Raw genomic sequence first — 19,925 nt, forward strand, 5'->3', positions numbered from 1 at the left:
GTTGAGAAATATCCTTAACCAAGCCTCCATGACTCAGCTCAATGTTGTAGAGCGGGCGGCGCTAATTGCCGACCGGCTAATGAATATCAGGATAGTTTATGTAAACTCCGGTGGGTTTGCGGGTGCTAAAATCAAAAGTGAAAGATTTTATCCGTTTGATCTACCTTACGTCTATCACTGTAATGTTGCCTGAAGCGTTAGTACGGTGTTTTGATAAAAAATTGCAGCCCGACAGTACGGAATTGATGATGTATAAAACAAATCAAAAACACATGTCTAAATGTACCGACCTAGATCCTTCGCTCATTCAAGTTTTTGCAAAAAATGAGAACAAGCCACAACAAGTAAATGTGGTACATAATAATAATCAAGTTGCAGGGATGGTTTGTTATAACTGTAAACGACCAGGTCACATGATTTCAGACTGTCGGACGCGTTTTTGTTCAATACACAATAGTTCAACTCATTCATATAACCGTTGCTACTCGAGGAATCAACAGCCAAACGCACAAACACGCAACCAGTTGCTAGTGCAAATAAAAAGAAGGGTCCTCAGTACTATAAGAAGAAACAACCAACGGAAATTCTGCACAACAGCAGAAACAAACAAATCGTGCTTCAGGTACCTCTGTTCCTGGGCCGTCTAGCCAGAACTCGCAAGGGCAAGCGAATTTTCAGGGTGTGATAAACAAAAACAAATACCACGTAGTTCACTCCAAGGGGGGAGAGGGCGATGTTGGGTCATCAATATTAACATCTTTTGTATCAAATAATCAGTTTAATCATTATCAGATCATTGTGAGACAATTGATTTTCCTATGAAACACACGGCCGAATCCAAAAAAAATCTGTGCAGGTTTCCCGTAGATTTGCAACAAATTCATGCAATTATTAGTCAAAACGAGTTGCGACCAACCATACATACAGTAAATTTGGACCATAAGTCATTCACTTTGTTCTTTGATTCTGGTAGTCCACGTAATATAATGGATTTAAGGACTCATCATTTACTCTTTCAAATTTCCCTATAGAAAAGTCCGGAATAAGGCTCTCAGGCATTGGGAATAATGAATTAAATGTTGTGGGCGTAACTCATGTACAGTACAAGGTCGGTAAGCGCACGTTTGCTGATACCTTTGTCGTTGTACAAAACACTTAATATGTATCCCGCAGTAATTATCGGATACCGTCTATGGGCACTCAAAATATATCTTAGCACTGCAAAACACGGCGTGTATATCAAAGGGAAATTCTATAGGTCTTCTAATACCCTAAAATCTGTGTTTTAGATAATAAAGAGACAGACAGAGTTGTCACTTACATTACGGAACCAATCACTGTCTCATGAACCAAGAAATAATACAGGCAACCCAACAGAACTCTCGCTCACCCCGTAATATCAGCTTGCACGCAAACTCTCGAACCTAACGTAACTTCAAATATATTAGTGCGTGTAAAAAGAACCTTGCCAGGATCTGAAACATTAATCCTTTCCGAAACTCTGAAAACACACGGATTATCCGTCACACAAGCCGTTTATACAGTCGGCTCACAACAGCAATGTAATATCGAAGTCTGTCAAATCATATTGAATACCACTTTAGTAATCCACAAAAATCAACATATCTTGGATGCCGAAGTTTATAAACATCGCATTCTTACCGTAGCTGAGATAAATCACGCTCAATCAGTCGCGATGAAACCCTTTTGCAATCTATAAAGAACAAAATCAATAAAGATATTCAAGAAGAAGAAATTCAGCAGAAATTGTTTTTGAATCTGTTAACTAAATATCATGATGTTTTTTCCACTACGGATGGAACCTTAAGAAAAACGGATGTCATCGAGCATCAAATCAGGCTCAAGGACAAACAGAAAGTAATCTATGTACCTTCGTACCGACTTCCTATGAAATTCAGAATGAGATAACAGAGGAAGTAGGTAAAATGTTAAAGGAAGGAGTTATTAGGAAATCAAACAGCCCTTATAATTTTCCGTTAATAGTAGTACCGAAAAAAGATCGAACTTGGCGGATATGCGTAGATTTCGTCGTTTAAAACGAAGAAACAATCCCTGACAGATTCCCAGTACCATGTACCGATGATATCCTATCTTTACTAGGCCAGAATAAATATTTCACAAAGCCTAGACTTACTAAAAGGATTTCATCAGATTCCGATGGAACAAAAAGAAAGTATCCCATACACTGCCTTCAGCACAGCCAGGGACATTATGAATTTTTTGCGTATGTCTTTTGGTTTACGTTGTGCTCCTATAAACTTTTACTCGTATGATAAACGTCGTGTTTGGAGACTTGTTGGGAGATATCCTACATGCCTACATGGATGACTTAGTAATCTTTTCCAACACATTAGAAGAGCATTTACGTAAATTGGAGTTAGTGTTTACAAAAGGTTAATTTGGCAGCATAATTTAAGGGTAAAGATAAGTAAGTGTGAATTTTTTAAAACAGAACTAGTCTATCTAGGTTTCACGGTTTCTAGTGAAGGTCTTAAAGTCGTCCACGATAAGGTGTCGGCTATCCGTAACTTTCCGATACCTATTAACGTCAAGGGAATACAGCAATTTTTGGGGTGCAGCGGATACTATCGCCGCTTCATCCGCAATTACTCAATCATAGCCGCTCCCCTAACGATCTTATAAAAAAGGGCGTAGATTTCGTATGGTCTGAAATTCATCAACAGGCGTTCGATAAATTGAAGGATGAACTGTGTAGTTCTCCTATCTTGAAATTTCCTGACTTCGGTAAGGAATTTTTCATAGCAACAGACGCCTCAGCACCTAGGAGTAGGTGGGGTATTGCTTCAACAATATGATAGACAGTTTTTCCCTATAGCTTTTTATTCACGTAAACTGAGACCTTCCGAAAGTAAATATCAGTAATAGACAAGGAAGGGCTCGCTATTGTTAATTCACTCGTGCACTTTAAATTCATAATTTACGGTTATCCCGTCAAGGTTCTCACTGATCATAAGCCCCTAACCGACTTCTTTAAAGGCTTTAGTCACAGCCCCAAGCGAACTCGGTGGCACATGATCATTCAGGACTTTGGCGCGAGGATCTGGTATTTACCTGGGAAAGCAAATATCATTGCTGACGCATTATCACGCAACCCCTCTTCATCTTGTACCGAGCCATTAGCTGAATTAATAGATATCTCAACCTCCATGCCCGTTGTTAAAAAACTATATCCGAACAGGAGATCTGCTGGAGTTGCTGAACTATTACAGACGGAACAAAGAAAAGATCCGCAAATAGAAAAAATCATCATTGCGTTAAACGGAAATCCGAAGAAAAAGGAAAAAAGAATACCTAAAGTATAAGCAGCAGAATATATCCTACAGGAAAATATCCTGTGTAGATCCGTGACGAGGAAAACCCGCAACACACCGCAGTTGAATAACAACCAGGTGGTGCCTATCTCACTCATACCCACTGTCTTAAAGTGGGGTTGGCATGAAAATCCACTGCACGGACACCCGGGTTATACCTTGATGTCACAGAAAGCCAAATCCTTATTTTATTGGCATACGATGCTTAGAGATATAAAAAAGCACATAGCAAATGTCGCACTTGTCAAGAATACAAAGGGCACACGAAGACACCTGTAGCCTAGGGGCTTACCCCGTGCCAAATCAACCCTTTGAAAGAGTACATTTAGATTTATTAACATGGATTTTACGAGTCAGACAGAGGAAATAAGCACTCCTAGTAATTATAGACGCTTTGACGATATACAGAACTTATAGCGCTTAAAAACAAAAACCGCGGTCGAGTGCGCTAGGAAGTTTTACGAGTGCTACATTTGTAAACATGGAATTCCACACATCATTATCTCAGACTCGGGCGGGGAGTTCAATAATCATTTCCTTAACTCCTTGTGCGAATTCCTTAGTATAAAGAAAGTCAATACCATGATCTATCACCCAGAGTCTAATGGGCTAGTGGAAAGGGCAAATCGTAAGGTTTTAAACATTTTAAATTGGGTCACCTTAGGAGGGGGCAGATCCCAACTGGGACATTGCCATACCTGCGGTACTAAGCACACTTAATCACTCGTATCACGTGTCTATTAAAATGACACCGCACGAGGCACCTGTACGGTATCCCGGAACCCGAACGCCCTTTCCACATCTTAAAGCCTACAACTAATTTATCAAATCCTCTAAAGGATGTTATGGATGCAAGCATAAGTCGATATAATATAATTCGTAAGAATTTAGAAGAAGCACAGATCCTAATGAAAAAAAATCATGATAAAATAGCTAAGCCAACTAGAACATATGCCGTGGGCGATCAGGTATACATACAAGTATACGTACGTAAAGGTTTGAACTATAAACTGACACCTAAGTTTGAAGGCCCGTTTAACATTTTAGAAATTTAACGGCCAAATAGAGTTAGGTTCAAAATGTATCCAAACCCACTGATGTGAGAATAGTCCATTGGCACATATCAGAATCTAAAGAAAGGTAGATGGAGTGTGGGAAAAAAATGGTGTATTTATGAAACTTGTATAATAAACTATATATATATATATATCTATTAATCATATTGTATGTAAACCTATATTCTTTACGCGAGTTATTACATCTGTGGTTTTACTCATTGCAGGTTTTCAAAATGAATCTGTTATTGTTAGGAGTGATATTGTGTATTCAGACATCTTTGTTGTATGGAAAGAGCGCTAGGACTAAAGACATAGAATTTAATCATGGCTCGATTATCGAGAGAAATCGAGATGTATTCATCGTTTGTCAAGAATATATTGTTATCGAAGTAGATATGCATGCTATTTTCTTACCTGAAGATGACGTCCGTTAACTTAAAGAATGACCTGATGAGGGTTTGGTTATTTCCCTTAAGGAAAATGCATGACGTAATTTTCATGCTAACTCAGAGATTTCACTAGCTCAAACGCTAAGCGCGTCGCGGAAATGTTGTCTTATGACATACAAAATAAAACCGCCGAGGCAGAAGAACTCGCTCGTGACCTGCTGATGTGGTCTGCGCACACACTCTTGAACGCCGCAAACCCGCTTATTCTAGCTGGACTAAACATCTTAGATCAGTTGCGAATCTAGGCTTAGGAATCTCAAATCGCCTCAAGATAAATAATCAAAATAAAAGAATTGAGTTTTTGCAACACAAACGGAACTGGCGGCCTTATCAGAACTTCGCAGCCAGTTATCTTCGATCAATCAAATAATGAATATCGTTAATGACATTCAAATAATATCGATCAGGTCATGGAAGTTCAACATTTGCTGGCTACTTTAGCTTACTATAGTTCGAAAATAGATCATATCCGTGTGAAAATATCACATTTTATTGAAAAGTCAAAAGATTACGTAGAAGCAATTACGTTAGCAACAAAGGGTGTGTTATCTCCTCACCTCATGCCTATTAAAGATCTGACGTTAACTTTGGAAAACGGACGGGAGAAGCTAGGGTATATTCCTTTATTGGATGCCCATAAAGTAGAATTCTATTATAGCCTAATATCAGTCAGCGTAGAAAAATTATAGAATTATGATCACAATTCCTTTTGATTCTTTCCGATGCTTGGCAATCATACAAAATAGCACCGTTTCCTACTTTTATGACGAATAACTCAAATCCAGTAATATCCAATTTAACAGGGCATGTACTGATTTCTTCTGATAAGAAATCATTTACAGTCATTAAAGACTTAGATAAACTCACTCACTGTTCAGAGCCATGAATAATAAAATTTGTACAGCTGACTCTTTTGATTCTATCCTATATCAACGGATTCATGTGAGTTAGACATAGTGCTAAACGGCTCTCTCTCTCATACAAGCGAAGGTTGTCTGGGGCAAACTTATCCCTTTTACGGTAATAAATTCAATTACAGGATGAATAATGGTTCCTGGATCCGTTATGATAAGGCCGGATTCGACGTCGTGTGTCCGGCACATCCACCGCCCATGCCCCTATCTTCGTAGCAGCCGATGGTTGTACGGGGACATCTACAAATTATACCGTCAGAGGGGTCAACACGATAATACGTGAGAAGGCGTATTTCGCGAACTACACGTGGGCTACAACAATCATCCCATCACTACCTCTCCCATACACGGCGCGAGTAGCTCATCGTCTGACGCAACTGGCTGAGATGACCCACGCGTCATCGACTTATGCAGGTGGAGAACATCTTCGCTAACTACATTCTGCTAGCCGTGTTCAGTGTGACGGCCATATTGGTTATCGCCGTCACATCTTTGCTTGGCGTAGGCTGAGGCGTAAACAGAAGGATCTCCAAGGGAACGTACTGGCCCGTCTGGATGACGTACCCGTTAAACTCAAGTCGTTTGCGTTTAGGGCCGCCTGAAACCTGGAACCGCCACTTCAGTTCGTGCCTAGGGAATTGTCTGGAATTGTGTTGTGTGTGAAAAGCGGTCCGTATGCTGGCAACATGTAGGACAAGAAGACTCACCGCCCTTTGCATTTGAACAGTTAAAGTATCTCCAGGGTCACCTAATAATCATTATAGCCCAATATTATACATTAATATATTCCTAAAGGTATTTTTTCGGGCACCTAATAAAATATCAGCCCTATATATTGAATTTCTGCAGAATTACATTGTTATACTATTATACAATTATATTTATAAAGAGTGACAAGTACTCTTTAACAATTATCCATGATCATGCTATAATCATTATTTAGTAACCATTATTCTTAATCAGGTTACATGTTATCATATTAATCATGTATACATGTTTGATTTTTACCATTTTATTATTTTTGGGTACATAATCATTATTATTACCAAACATGGATCTATATTTTCCATGCATTTATCTTTGTTTATGAATATGTCAACAAGGGTATGTAACAGAACCTTTTTTGTGCATTTAATCACTTAGTATGTTACGAGCACGCTCCTTATGAACAATGTTTAAAGTAATTTTTTTTTTGTTGATTCAAGGCTTGAATAGGTAGCAGACCGAGCCTAATGTAAGAATTACATTATATATAAACAGTGACCTGGGGTCATGGATTAGGAGGGTTTTACGTGACCAAAGCAGACCTAGATTACGCTATGGCGCTGTCTGCAGTAGCCTGATCTAGCTCTAAAGCTTTGTCAACATTTTTTATGTTATGATAACTTTGCACAACAACTTCCATGGGGAAGGGAAAGGTTGACCTGTTAACCTACGCCGGAAACTTGTAACTTCCGAGCCGGCAGACTACGTATGTGTTTTTATATGAATTGCTGAGATAGCTAATGTTCCGCTATCGACGCGATGCTTTAGAATGGCAGTTCCACGCCAACTATCAAACATATCGGTCGTCCGACCGAGCTGCATCTCTAGTATGGAGTTACAAAATAAAGTTGTTAACTTGTTTCAACTAGCCTGTTTGAATCAATCTCCTCTAGACAAGAAAGAACCTCTCTACTAAGATATCCAAGGGAGATGAGAGGAACCAACATTACTTACGGATAACAGCCGTAAGGGAAAGAACAAAAAGTCTATCGCCAAGCGATAAGACATTAGATATATATATATATATATATCTAATAAAAGGACCCAGAAAAACACCTAAATATAGAGATAAAAGTATTATATTTCAGAGACCGCTGTCTCTCTCTTCAGGTATATGAATGAGAAAAGTTTACAGAAAAGGTGGTATTTATACCAAGAGATCCATCCACAGGTTAGCCAATTTAGGTCAGCCCCGCTGATAACCCTTTTTCATTTACTTACCTAAACACCTTAGCCAAATCCCTGATTAACGTCCAACAAAAGACATTCCCCTAGGAAACAGTGGTTTATGAAATCCCATGCCAGGACTGTGACCAATCTTACTTCGGATTTACAGGAAAATCACTTCCCCAGAGATTAATACAACACAAACGGTCAGTTAGGTATGGACAACAGAACTCAGCTATTTTCAACCATATAAATGAACATACCCATAGAGTAAACTAGAATTTGTCACATATAATTTATAGCAGCAACTGCCGGTACACGAGTCAGATGATGGAATCGGCCTTAATAAAAGAGAGGTAGGTAATGAACATCTCAAAAGGAGCATGGGATTCAGATGTGATCGAACAAGGTTTTTCATTCACCCACAACGCTTAAGAAGATTAAAGGAAGAGTTATCAGCTGGGGTGACCTAAATTGGGCTTACTTGTGGATGGATCTCTTGGCATAAATACCACCTTTTCTGTAAACTTTTCTCTCATTCTATACCTGAAGAGAGAGACAGCAGTCTCTGAAATATAGTACTTTTCTCTATATATTTTGGTGTTTTTATGGGCTCCTTTTATTAGATGGAATTCTGTTGTAACAGAACATTTTTACCAGTCATATATATATATATATATATATATATATATATATATATATATATATATATATATATATATTGTGTGTTTATAGTTTCAACATTAATGCACGCCAATAATAGAGATTAGCTCCATAGCAAACCAAACTATATATTAACTCTCATTCATATATATATATATATATATATATATATATATATATATATATATATATATATATAACATATATATATACAACACACATACTGATATACTTTCTACATAAGCTCATAGTAAATACCAACCTTATTGAGGTGATTCATATATAAAGGTATGTAGCTCATTCCATTTGACAGTATCATGACGGGTACCAGTGATGAGGAACATGGAATATGCCAGTCTACTCATCGGTAACCAGCATGCATGACCCAGAAAGGTGTTCACTGGACCTGGATTGCAGTGAAATGTTATTATTATTTGCATGGTCTAGGAATGTGCTTTGTAGTCAGCCAGATAATAAATATTTACAAAATCCATGTTAGAACATTAATTTTGATGACGTTTAAAAATAAGCATTGTTAAGGCTTTGTTAATTTTCCAAAACTTTTAATGTTATTACTATAACAAACATTCCTTATAATTGTATTGCCATTGGTTAGGAAACTGATTAATATACATCATAGGTTTCCATGTAGGTTTGCCAAAACATTATTATTATTATTATTATTATTATTATTATTATTTTATTATTTTATTATTTTATTATTATTATTATTATTATTATTATTATTATTATAGGGGCGCAGAAGGTCGATATGAAAGGGAATGCAAAGAGAAGCGTCAAATGACTAAGGTGGAGCACACCATTAAACGTAAAGCTTGTCCGAACCGCAGCTTGCCTGTTATTATATCTTTCACTGCTAAGCAAAATTTTTATTTACAGAGAACAGGCCTTACAGGCCACTTACTAGCAAAACTATCATCCAAAGAGATGTGTGCTTTGTGGAAACGTTGAAAAAAAAAAAAATCTTTATCCACGATTTGAGAAGTCACTGCATCTTCGTCTTTATTTATTTATTTTTTTTTTTTTTTCTTTCCTTTTGCGAACCTTGAATAGCCTCCGCTATAATAGAAGAATTTACCATTAAATAATAGAAAACGATTCCTTTCCTTTAAGAGAAAACATTTGTAAGATTGTATGAGTAACTCAAGTAAATTTAAGATACAGTCCTTAATGTTCTTACTTAGACTAAAAAATTATCAACGAGAGCTCTTACTATGAGAATCTTCTAGAGCCGAGTAACTACAGCTGACTATATATCGACAGTTAAGCAACGTAAGTGGCTATAGTTAAACCAGTTGTAACGGTGTGCAATTACGGACTTAGAATTCAATACCACCACTTCAGAATCTGATGCAAGTGGCAAATAATCACAATAAATCCTAATTTTCAGTGTTCCAAAATACTTTCTAGATTAACCAAATGCATCCTAACCAACCCAAACCTAACTAAGAAGCAGTATCCTTTGGGGTATGCTCTGTGGTTTGGGGAAGTATGGAGAGCTTTACCACCACTGGTCAATTGCTTTGCATGCAAATGTTTGTCCACCAATTTCTTTATTTCTGTGTATTGGTTAATTTTATTTTATTTCATTGTGCTTTTCTTGTTTCTGCTTTCTTTATTCATCTGCCCTGTGAAATCTTTTGCAGGGGAGAGGGGTTACTTCACAAGATTCTGTTTATATTCCTAGTAATATTAATAATAATAATTCCACTCATTAACATGAATAGTTATATAATTGAGAAAAATCATACAAGTGTTTTCTTAAATTGTAGAAGAAAAGTGATCTTCGTAGTAAACCAATCATATTGATCATCAAGAGAGCAATTTGCCCTTTAGAACTGTCACCTTACCTCCAAATCCTTTATGGCACGCGAAGACTACCCATAGTAGGGAGAGAGCCCAGGCACCGCGACTGAAACCCCCATAGAGGATGGAAATCGATGACGGCAGTTCCGTAGGATCATTGGCTCTATTGTAAGGAGCCATCCCTAGCAAAATGAGGCATGAAACTACCGCAGAAACACACCATCCCAAAATAGCTCCCCACTGTAAGATGAAAACAATAATAATAATAATAATATAATAATAATAATAATAATAATAATAATAATAATAATAATAATAATAATAATAATAATAATAATAATACATTTTCTCACAGTCTTGCAGCCTACCTCCTGTTTTCCTGAAACTCTAGCATTCTTCTAATTATTCTTGATGAGCTTGATGGAGTGCACTACGCTGTGCTGGAACCCAGCACTGTCCGCTATGTCTCCCCTACACTTCCGATCCCCTACCTACCCCGCCCACACCTGGGGCGGAGAAACAGCTCTGCAGGAGAATGGTGGATGTGTCATATCTCCCCTACCCTCCCGATACTCTGCCAATCACCCCCCCCCCCCCACACGGGCGAACGAACAGGAAAGATCCACTCGGATTTTATTATTATAGATAGATAGATGGGTCACCAGTAGTCTACTCTTTTCAGGAGCAAGCAAGGCTCAAGGTTTGAGCATCCAGTCCTCTCCAGGTTCCTCCTGAGGTCCTCTGAAATTTCTAGTGCCCCTATGACGATAGGTACCACTCCCACATCAACTTACCATAGACGCCTTATTTCCGTGATTAGAGCTTGGTACTTTCTATCTTTTCTCTTCCTTTGTCCCTAAATCTTGTGGCCCATGGTAGGGTTACAAGTATTAGAGGTCTTGAGGGTTTCCTTATTTACTAGGGTTAGGTTTGGCCTTCGAACCCGTATCACTTGATTAGTCTATCTACGTATAAGTCATTGTTCCGAAAACAAATTTACTATTATTATTATTTTTTTTTTTTTTTTTTTTTTTTTTTTTTTTTTTTTTTTTTGCTCTATCACAGTCCTCCAATTCGACTGGGTGGTATTTATAGTGTGGGGTTCCGGGTGCAATCCTGCCTCCTTAGGAGTCCATCACTTTTCTTACTATGTGTGCCGTTTCTAGGATCACACTCTTCTGCATCAGTCCTGAAGCTACTTCAGCTTCTAGTTTTTCTAGATTCCTTTTCAAGGATCTTGGTATCGTGCCTAGTGCTCCTATGATTATGGGTACAATTTCCACTGGCATATCCCATATCTTTCTTATTTCTATTTTCAGATCTTGATACTTATCCATTTTTTCCCTCTCTTTCTCTTCAACTCTGGTGTCCCATGGTATTGCGACATCAACGCGTGATACTTTCTTCTTGACTTTGTCAATCAACGTCATGTCTGGGCTATTTGCGCGTATCACCATATCTATTCTGATACCATAGTCCCAGAGGATCTTTGCCTGATCGTTTTCTAACACTCCCTCAGGTTGGTGCTCGTAACCACTCATTACTGCAAGGTAGCTGGTGTTTCTTGCACAGGCTCCAGTGGAGGGCTTTTGCTACTGAATCATGCCTCTTTTTGTACTGGTTCTGTGCAAGTGCTGGGCATTGCTTGCTATGTGGTTTATGGTTTCATTTTTCGTATTGCACTTCCTACATATGGGAGAGATGTAATTTCCATCTATCGTTCTTTGGACATATTTGGTTCTTAGGGCCTGATCTTGTGCCGCTGTTATCATTCCTTCAGTTTCCTTCTTGAGCTCTCCCCTCAGTAGCCATTGCCACGTGTCATCGCTGGCTAGTTCTTTAGTCTGTCTCATGTATTGTCTGTGCATTGGTTTGTTGTGCCATTCCTCTGTTCTGTTTGTCATTCTCCTGTCTCTGTATATTTCTGGGTCTTCGTCTACTTTTATCAGTCCTTCTTCCCATGCACTCTTTAGCCACTCGTCTTCACTGGTTTTCAGATATTGCCCCAGTGCTCTGTTCTCGATGTTGACGCAGTCCTCTATACTTAGTAGTCCTCTCCCTCCTTCCTTTCGTGTTATGTATAGTCTGTCCATATTTGCTCTTGGGTGTAGTGCTTTGTGTATTGTCATATGTTTCCTGGTTTTCTGATCTATGCTACGGAGTTCTGCCTTCGTCCATTCCACTATTCCTGCGCTGTATCTGATTACTGCCACTGCCCATGTGTTTATGGCTTTTATCATATTTCCGATGTTGAGTTTTGACTTGAGTATTGCCTTGAGTCTCTGCGTATATTCTTTCCTGATCGTGTCCTTCATCTCTTGGTGTTTTATATCCCCTCCTTCCATTATTCCCAGGTATTTGTATCCAGTCTCATCTATGTGTTTGATGTGCTCCCATCTGGTAGCTTTATCCCTTCAGTTTCTCGTTACTTTGCCTTTTTCTATGTTGACTAAGGCGCATTTTTCTATATTCTAAACTCCATCCTGATGTCCCCAGATACAATCCTTACAGTCTGGATTAGGGTATTTATTTCCTTGATGCTCTTACCATACAGCTTGATGTCGTCCATGAACATCAGATGGTTGATTCTGTTGCCTCTTTTCTTGAGTTGGTACCCGGCATCCATCTTCTGTAGTACTTTGTCATGGGAATCATGGCTACTACGAAGAGTAGTGGGGACAGTGAGTCTCCGGAAGATCCCTCTCCTGATATTAACCCTCTGCTAGTCTTATTCCAGAGCTTGTAAGTATTATATTCCAGTTGTGCATTGTATTTTTGAGGAACTGATGGTGTTTTTGCCTCTGCCCCATATATTTTCAGGCATTCTATTAGCCATGTGTGTGGTATCATGTCGAAGGTTTTTCTTATAGTCTATCCATGCCATGCTTAGGTTGGTTTTCCTTATCCTACTGTTCTTCATTACCATTTTGTCTATCAGGAGCTGATCTTTTGTGCCCCTACACTTCCTTCTGCAGCCTTTCTGTCGGTGGGGGATGGTGTTTGTCTCCTCTCCTCTAGGTAGTTGTATAGCCTTTCACTGATAATACCTGTTAGTAACTTCCACACTATTGGTAGGCAGGTGATAGGCCTGTAGTTACTGGCTATATTTCCCTTACTCTTGTCTTTTTGTACTAAGGATGTTCTTCCTGTGGTCATCCATTTGGGTGCATGGTGATTTGTGATACAATGCTGGAGTTGTTCTTGCTATTCGGGGTGTGAGGGCCTTAAAGTTTTTGAGCCAGTATCCATGGACTTCATCGGGACCTGGGGCTTTCCAGTTTGGCATTTTCTGTTTAGTTGGTGTCTGACTGTGTCTGTCGTGATCTCTGTGAATCTTTGTTTTATTCTCCCTGTTTCTTCTTCCTTGACTTCCTGGAGCCATGTTGCATGTTTGTTGTGTGATACCGGATTGCTCCATATGTTTTCCCAGAGTCTCTTACTTGGTTCGGCTTCAGAAATTTCTTGGTGGTGTCTTCCCCTCTTAGTTGGCTGTATAGTCTTTTCTGGTTGGTTCAGAATAGTTTGTTCTGTTGGTATCCCTTATTCCTGTTCATGTACCGTTGGATCTTATGTGCTTTGGCCTTAAGCCTGTTTTACATCTTCTATTGTGTTGTTTAGTCCCCTCTCTTGTACATGGTATTTTTCGTTGAGTTCCTCCCTTGTTTTCTTGCTTCTTAGCCTTTTTTCTCCCATCTCTTTCAGTTTACTCAAGTCAGATCTCATCACCATGATTTGCTTTTCCAGGGCGCCTTTCCAAGGAGGTTGCTGTTTTGGTTCTGTTGGGTTGGTTGTGCTGGTGGTGTTGGTGTTCGTATCCCCATCAGTTCTGCTACTAATCTTGCTCCTGCATATGCCAAGTTATTTGTTTCTGTGATACTGGTGGTGTGTATTATGCCCATTATTCATTGACCTCACTTGTTTCTCCTTTAATTTCTTGGTGTTGTAGGCTTTCATGGAGGGGATCTTTGTTCTCTCTGTATCTGGCTCCATCCATTGTCTAATCTTTTCTACCCATTCCGTCCTCTCTGTTACTTCGTCGGTGTTTCTTCGTGTGTTGTTGTTTGATACCACATCATCCCTGTCGTCTTCTGTGGCATCGTCTCTCAGTTCGTCTTCGTGTAAGTCGTTGTAGTGTGACATTTTCCTTTCCAGTTCTTCTCTTTCTGTTGGGGAGAGCCAGTTCTTTTTCTTTATGTTCCTTACTGGTCGGCCAGCCTCTGCTCTGTTTGGGGGGTGTTATTCCTGTCATTCCAGATGTTGACAACCTTCTTCTATATCCTCTCTCCGTCGGGTTTGCTTCTGATGTAGCATCTCCATATTTCCTTATTTTCTTCTCTTGTCCATTTCTTCCTTTGGTTTGCTTCTGTAGTTCCAATCTCAGGCTGTTGGTTACTGTCGTTGTGGTGGTCAGTTGCTGGATGACGACCTCCAAGTACCTGGCCGTCTTCCCCTTCAATTGGGTTGAATACCTGGCTGCCGGACGAAGCTCCTCTGTTGCCAGAGGTTCCATTTACGTCGTTGTCGTTTATTCCTTCATTTCTTAACATCATTGCTGAGTTTTGCTATTTAACCCATAGCTGGACCCTAACCCATCAGGGATAAGTACTCATTTACAGCTGAGTAGACCTGAGGAAATTATGGTAAAGATCCTTTCCCAAGGAATCAACGCCGAGGAGAGCGGTCACCCATCCAACAACTGACCAGCCCCAATGTTGCTTAACAAGTCCATTGACGACCTAACCCAATGGACTGGTTAATAATAATAGTAATAATAATAATAATAATAATAATAATATATTATTATATTATTATTATTATTATTATTATTATTATTATTATTAGTTATAAGAAGCAAAAAATATGAAATAATGCTGAAAGGCTATTGATTTTGTAAAGCAAGCTCTCATAGTACATTATACACATATGGAAAATTACTGATAGCAGCATTACCCAAAAAATAGCAAGTAAATTGCAATTACATTAAGATCAAGCAGCAAACATGAATAAAGGAATAAAGCAATAAGGAAAACTAAGCAATAAGTCTGGAACCGCAAATTGGTATCACAGTTTGTTCTACCCAGTTTGTTCTACCCAAGGGTCATTATTAACCTCAACAGTAGGGAATAATAAAAAACTCAAAACCTTATTTACACAAGGGTCACACTAACAGAAAAATTAGGCTTCTCTGATTCCACCCCTTAGACTCGGAAGTATACTTTCTAGTCTTTTGTTTACTACAAAATATATAAAGTTTTAAAGTAATTTAAGAAAATTTACGATTTATTCTCCAATAAAAATGGCAAGCGTCGAGTAAACAAAAATAAGAGGATAGTGCAAGAAAAGAAAGTGCCAAACAATCCAACCCGTGGACTGCTTCTTTCCCTAGAGAGAATGCGGGATGAGGTGGCCTGACAGAAGTTACAAGGACGTCTGAGAACGGGAACATTGAGTGTTTATCATTTGTCTCATTCCTTGACAATATAGAATATGAGATGCGCTTGATCACTGAGCCCGCTCTTACGTCTTCTCTCGACCTTCTTTTTCTTCACCTAAACTAAGGTGACATTTCCAACCACACCCCTATGCGTGCTCTTTCGGTCTCAGGTTAGACATGTCTAGCCTGAGACCGAAGGAGCACGCATAGGGGTGTGGTTGGAAATGTCACTTTGGGTGAAGAAAAAGAAGGTCGAGAGAAGACGTGAGAGCGGGCTCAGTGATCAAGCGCATCTCATATTCTATTTTGTCAAGGAATGAGACAAATGATAAAAACAATGCTTAAAGCAATGGAGGAGCAAGTAAGGCCACGTAAAGCTGTAATAACTGAAGCGAATGAGAAATGATGACGCGGTTGTGTTTGAACGCAATCATCTGGCGTCCCTACCAAAGGCATCTTGATTTTCTTTCCCCTGTAAACTGAGAGAAGCCATCCAGCCCAAACGCCGATGAAATACGGACTAGCTCGTCCCCAGGGCATGTAATCATGGTTAAGTGATGTCTCCTCTGGTACGATTTCGGGTACTCTGTTCATGATAAAAATTAAAGTAAATGAATACTGTTGTCAAAGACGAGTAAGAGGATCTAGTGTATTCCTCATAGAAAAAAATTAAATTAGAAAATAAGAGAGCACTGTTCTCTAAACCCTTAATTTACTGGTATTATGAACGCCTAACAGGGGAATGTGCCCTCAAATTTTGAGAAACCAAAATAGGAACTAAGTATTGATATAGCAGAATACACTGAAAAAAAATGAGTGAATGCAGATACCAAACTTCATTTACTGCTGCAAGGCACGCTAGGCAAGTGATTAGCTTTGAAGCACTGGTCTCAAGACTTAGTTAAAAAGCGTAAAAAAGGACGGATGTTAAGTTAAAAGCATAATATACTGAGATGAAGAAGCTTGGTAGATGAACTCATTTCGAGATAAACCCTAAGACATCAGTGAAAGTTTGAAATAATAAAATTCCTAACTTACGCGAAAGGTAGGGCCGGTTTCAGATTAAAGGCGGCATAAAGTGAGCACGGTATAGCAAATGAAGCAACCGTTACTCCAGTCAGGATGATCAAGCCTGGAATTACAAATGACGCCAATTAGCTTTACATACACACTATATATTATATATATATATATATATAATATATATATATATATATAATATATATATATATATATATATATATATATATATATATATATATATATAATATATATGTGTGTGTGTGTGGTGTGTGTGTGTGTGTGTATGATTTTAAATCACGAAGAAATAAAAAACATGATGATTATAAGAGCTAAGTTATTTATGAAAATCACGGTTAGAAAAGGAAAGAGCCAACTTTCCATTATGGAAGTGAAGTGTGAATGTCGAATGCCAATGTTAAGAAAGCAAAATTCTTTAGCTGTTGTAATTGATACATGTAGGTGAAAGGACACCACCTATATATATATATGTATATATATCATATGTATATATATATATATATATATATATATATATATATATATATATATATATATATATATCGCTTCCAAGAGAGTAGCTACGGGAGGCTTCTCTGTTAATCTTTCTGGAAAGAAGGTGTAAAGCCATACGTTTCACTCTTGCTGTAACCAAATCTCATGAATAGACCAACAGGTAAATTCTGTCTTACGGCATCAGTATCCGTCACTAGCTAGTTGCCCGACTCTAGTATTTCTCATATTTTGAACGAAAATACTCGTGCAATTTCAAGCTTCAAAGTGTCAAAAAGGACTACACTGCACTCACCAATCTTTCGATTGAGCATTAGGGGTATCAGGACTACGGGCAGTATGAGATACAGTTGGCTGTCTGCAGCTGTGTACCAACTCTGGGGCAAACACTGGAAAGGGATAACAACGTTAGCGCTATCATTGACATCACCAATACTATTATTATTACTCCTCTCTTTATTGTTCACTACGACTTGTTGTTACTATAGTTTTTATTGTTGCTGTTGTTGCTGGTGCTTTAATTACCTATCTTATAATTCTTTTAATATTTAGTATAATTATCATTATTATTATAGTGATATTTTTGTTGCTGTTCCTGTGCTTTCTTATGGTGCTTTGTTCTTAATGTGGGTGTCACTTAGAAATCGTCTGTTATTTTAGCAAAGAAGTTTTAAGATTTTACTTAATAAACAGGATTCCCACTTTGAAAAAAAAACGTTAACTGAAAAACTTTTCAATTAAAAAAAGTTTTATTTTATTTTTAGTAAATAAGTTGCTTTTCAAGAATGTGGGATTTAAACTTGACGAAAATGAAGCCCTATTCTGGTGCACAACTTTGCTTCAAGAACAAACTATCTTACTTCAGTCGAGGATAAAATATATCTCACTTCATGAAGAGGAACCTTATATTAAGAAACAGCTCTTACACACCGAAAAAGGGATTGTCACTTTATGAAAAAGGAACACATCTATAGGAACATGGTTCTTACTCTAAAAATATGATCCATATTCCTTCACGAAAAAGTTAACTTATTCTGAAAAATAAGGCTGTTACTCTAGGAAGAATCAATTTTATTTTACGAAAAGGTTCCTTGCTCTAGCAAACAAGTTCTTTACTCGTGGAAGTAAGGATCTCCCCGAAAAAATAAACGCTATACACTCTGAAAAGAATGGGATCCTTACTTTATGGAACAGGAGTCTTACCCTGGAGGTATCATCGGCGAAGTTGGAAACAAGAAGTACGTCCATATACCAGTTCTCTCGACAAGGCTGCAAATTCTCTGAGTTGACGTAAGGTCCATACGGGCCTGCGAGGCCGTATTTAGCCACAGTGGCCATGAAGAAGCAAGTCAGAGCAATAGCTGGTATCAATCTAGAAAAATAGACATCAGCACAAGTTCCAAAAACTTTGTGATTTTCATGATCACTCACGCAACAATACCTAGGTAAATTCAAATGAGGAAAGGAAGGACATTCTGAATTCATCCTACAAGATACAGTTTGTTGACAAACTTCATCAGCAGCTTTCTTCAATTATATTATGCCACCATTACTCCTACGAATTGAATTACTTTTATGGAACAATAAAGTTATTCCCCTAATTTTGTTGCGTTGAGATGTTCACACTGTTCTCTTATGTTTTACGGATTCATCTGCTCTTCTGCAGATTTATTTTTGCGGTTAAGGTAGTTTTCATGTTGCTGCTGTTGTTCTAATCCCTAAATACAGTGTAAGTGTTGTGATCTTGTTAATGGCAACCGTTCCCTTGTTAAGGAGGATACGATGTGACAGTACAAAAGAGGGATTATAGGAAATTTAACCTTCTTTATATTTCTTATTTATAACTGCAAGACTGATCGCAAGCTTTCTAAAATCCCTTTACTTGTGCAGTCGCAAACTTTGCATGGATGTTCACTACAAAGTATAATAATAATAATAATAATAATAATAATAATAATAATAATAATAATAATAATAATAATAATAATAATATATATATTATTATTATTATTATTATTATTATTATTATTATTATTATTATTATTATTATTATTATTATTACTCTGTACCTATTTGCTCTTCACTGTGTTCTTACTCATGGGCATTCTATTTTGTGAATCCTGCAAAACAGAATGTCCATGCAGAACAGAATGGCCTCCAGTTGAAGATCATGGTTCAATATGCGCATTATGAGTATGAACAACAAGATCACCTTTACGTAACATACTACTTAGCACCTTTCTCTTAACTGAAATTGGCACTGATGAACATTTTCCAATATCTAACAACGTGCGCCCAGCTCACCTGAGTATCCTGTGAACATAATACATAATCCAGTTTACTCGTCCGCTCTCGGCTTTCTCTCGGAGGACGCTGTACGCAGCAAGGAGTCCGCTCATGAAGAAGAACGTGTCCACACTAAAACTACCATTAAAGACAATCTGGTCCAGGACATTGTCTGTTATCTGTAAAATAAAATTAGCGCTGAAAAATTGTTCACAAAAATTAATATTTGTATATGAAAGAATTCGTAAAGTTGCATTTCAATTGAATTTTTATGGTTTTAAGTCACCTTTAAGGCTATGAACCATGCTCATTTAATATTTACGTATTTTACTTAACAACGGTATTCTGGCCACCTAGTGAAGTTACTTCCTCAGATTCTGACAATAATTTACCTTTTAATTGTTCATAGGCTATAAAAAGTCGATTTTAATATGCAATATATAAGCGAATCCACAGGGAAATGATAGTCAGAAATC

The 19,925-nt window shown here is 37.9% G+C and overlaps 1 protein-coding gene and 1 pseudogene across 1 annotated transcript in view; one reads left to right on the plus strand and one right to left on the minus strand.

Moving 5' to 3' along the window:
- LOC135223138 (uncharacterized) overlaps positions 1-19,925 on the plus strand; it is a 136,154-nt gene that overhangs the window by 60,841 nt on the left and 55,388 nt on the right. The window lies entirely within an intron of this gene.
- Positions 1-19,925, minus strand: part of LOC135222866 (nose resistant to fluoxetine protein 6-like) — a 38,167-nt pseudogene that overhangs the window by 4,874 nt on the left and 13,368 nt on the right.

The sequence above is a fragment of the Macrobrachium nipponense genome, chromosome 8 (assembly GCF_015104395.2).
Source record: "Macrobrachium nipponense isolate FS-2020 chromosome 8, ASM1510439v2, whole genome shotgun sequence".
Classification (NCBI taxonomy): Eukaryota; Metazoa; Arthropoda; class Malacostraca; order Decapoda; family Palaemonidae; genus Macrobrachium; species Macrobrachium nipponense.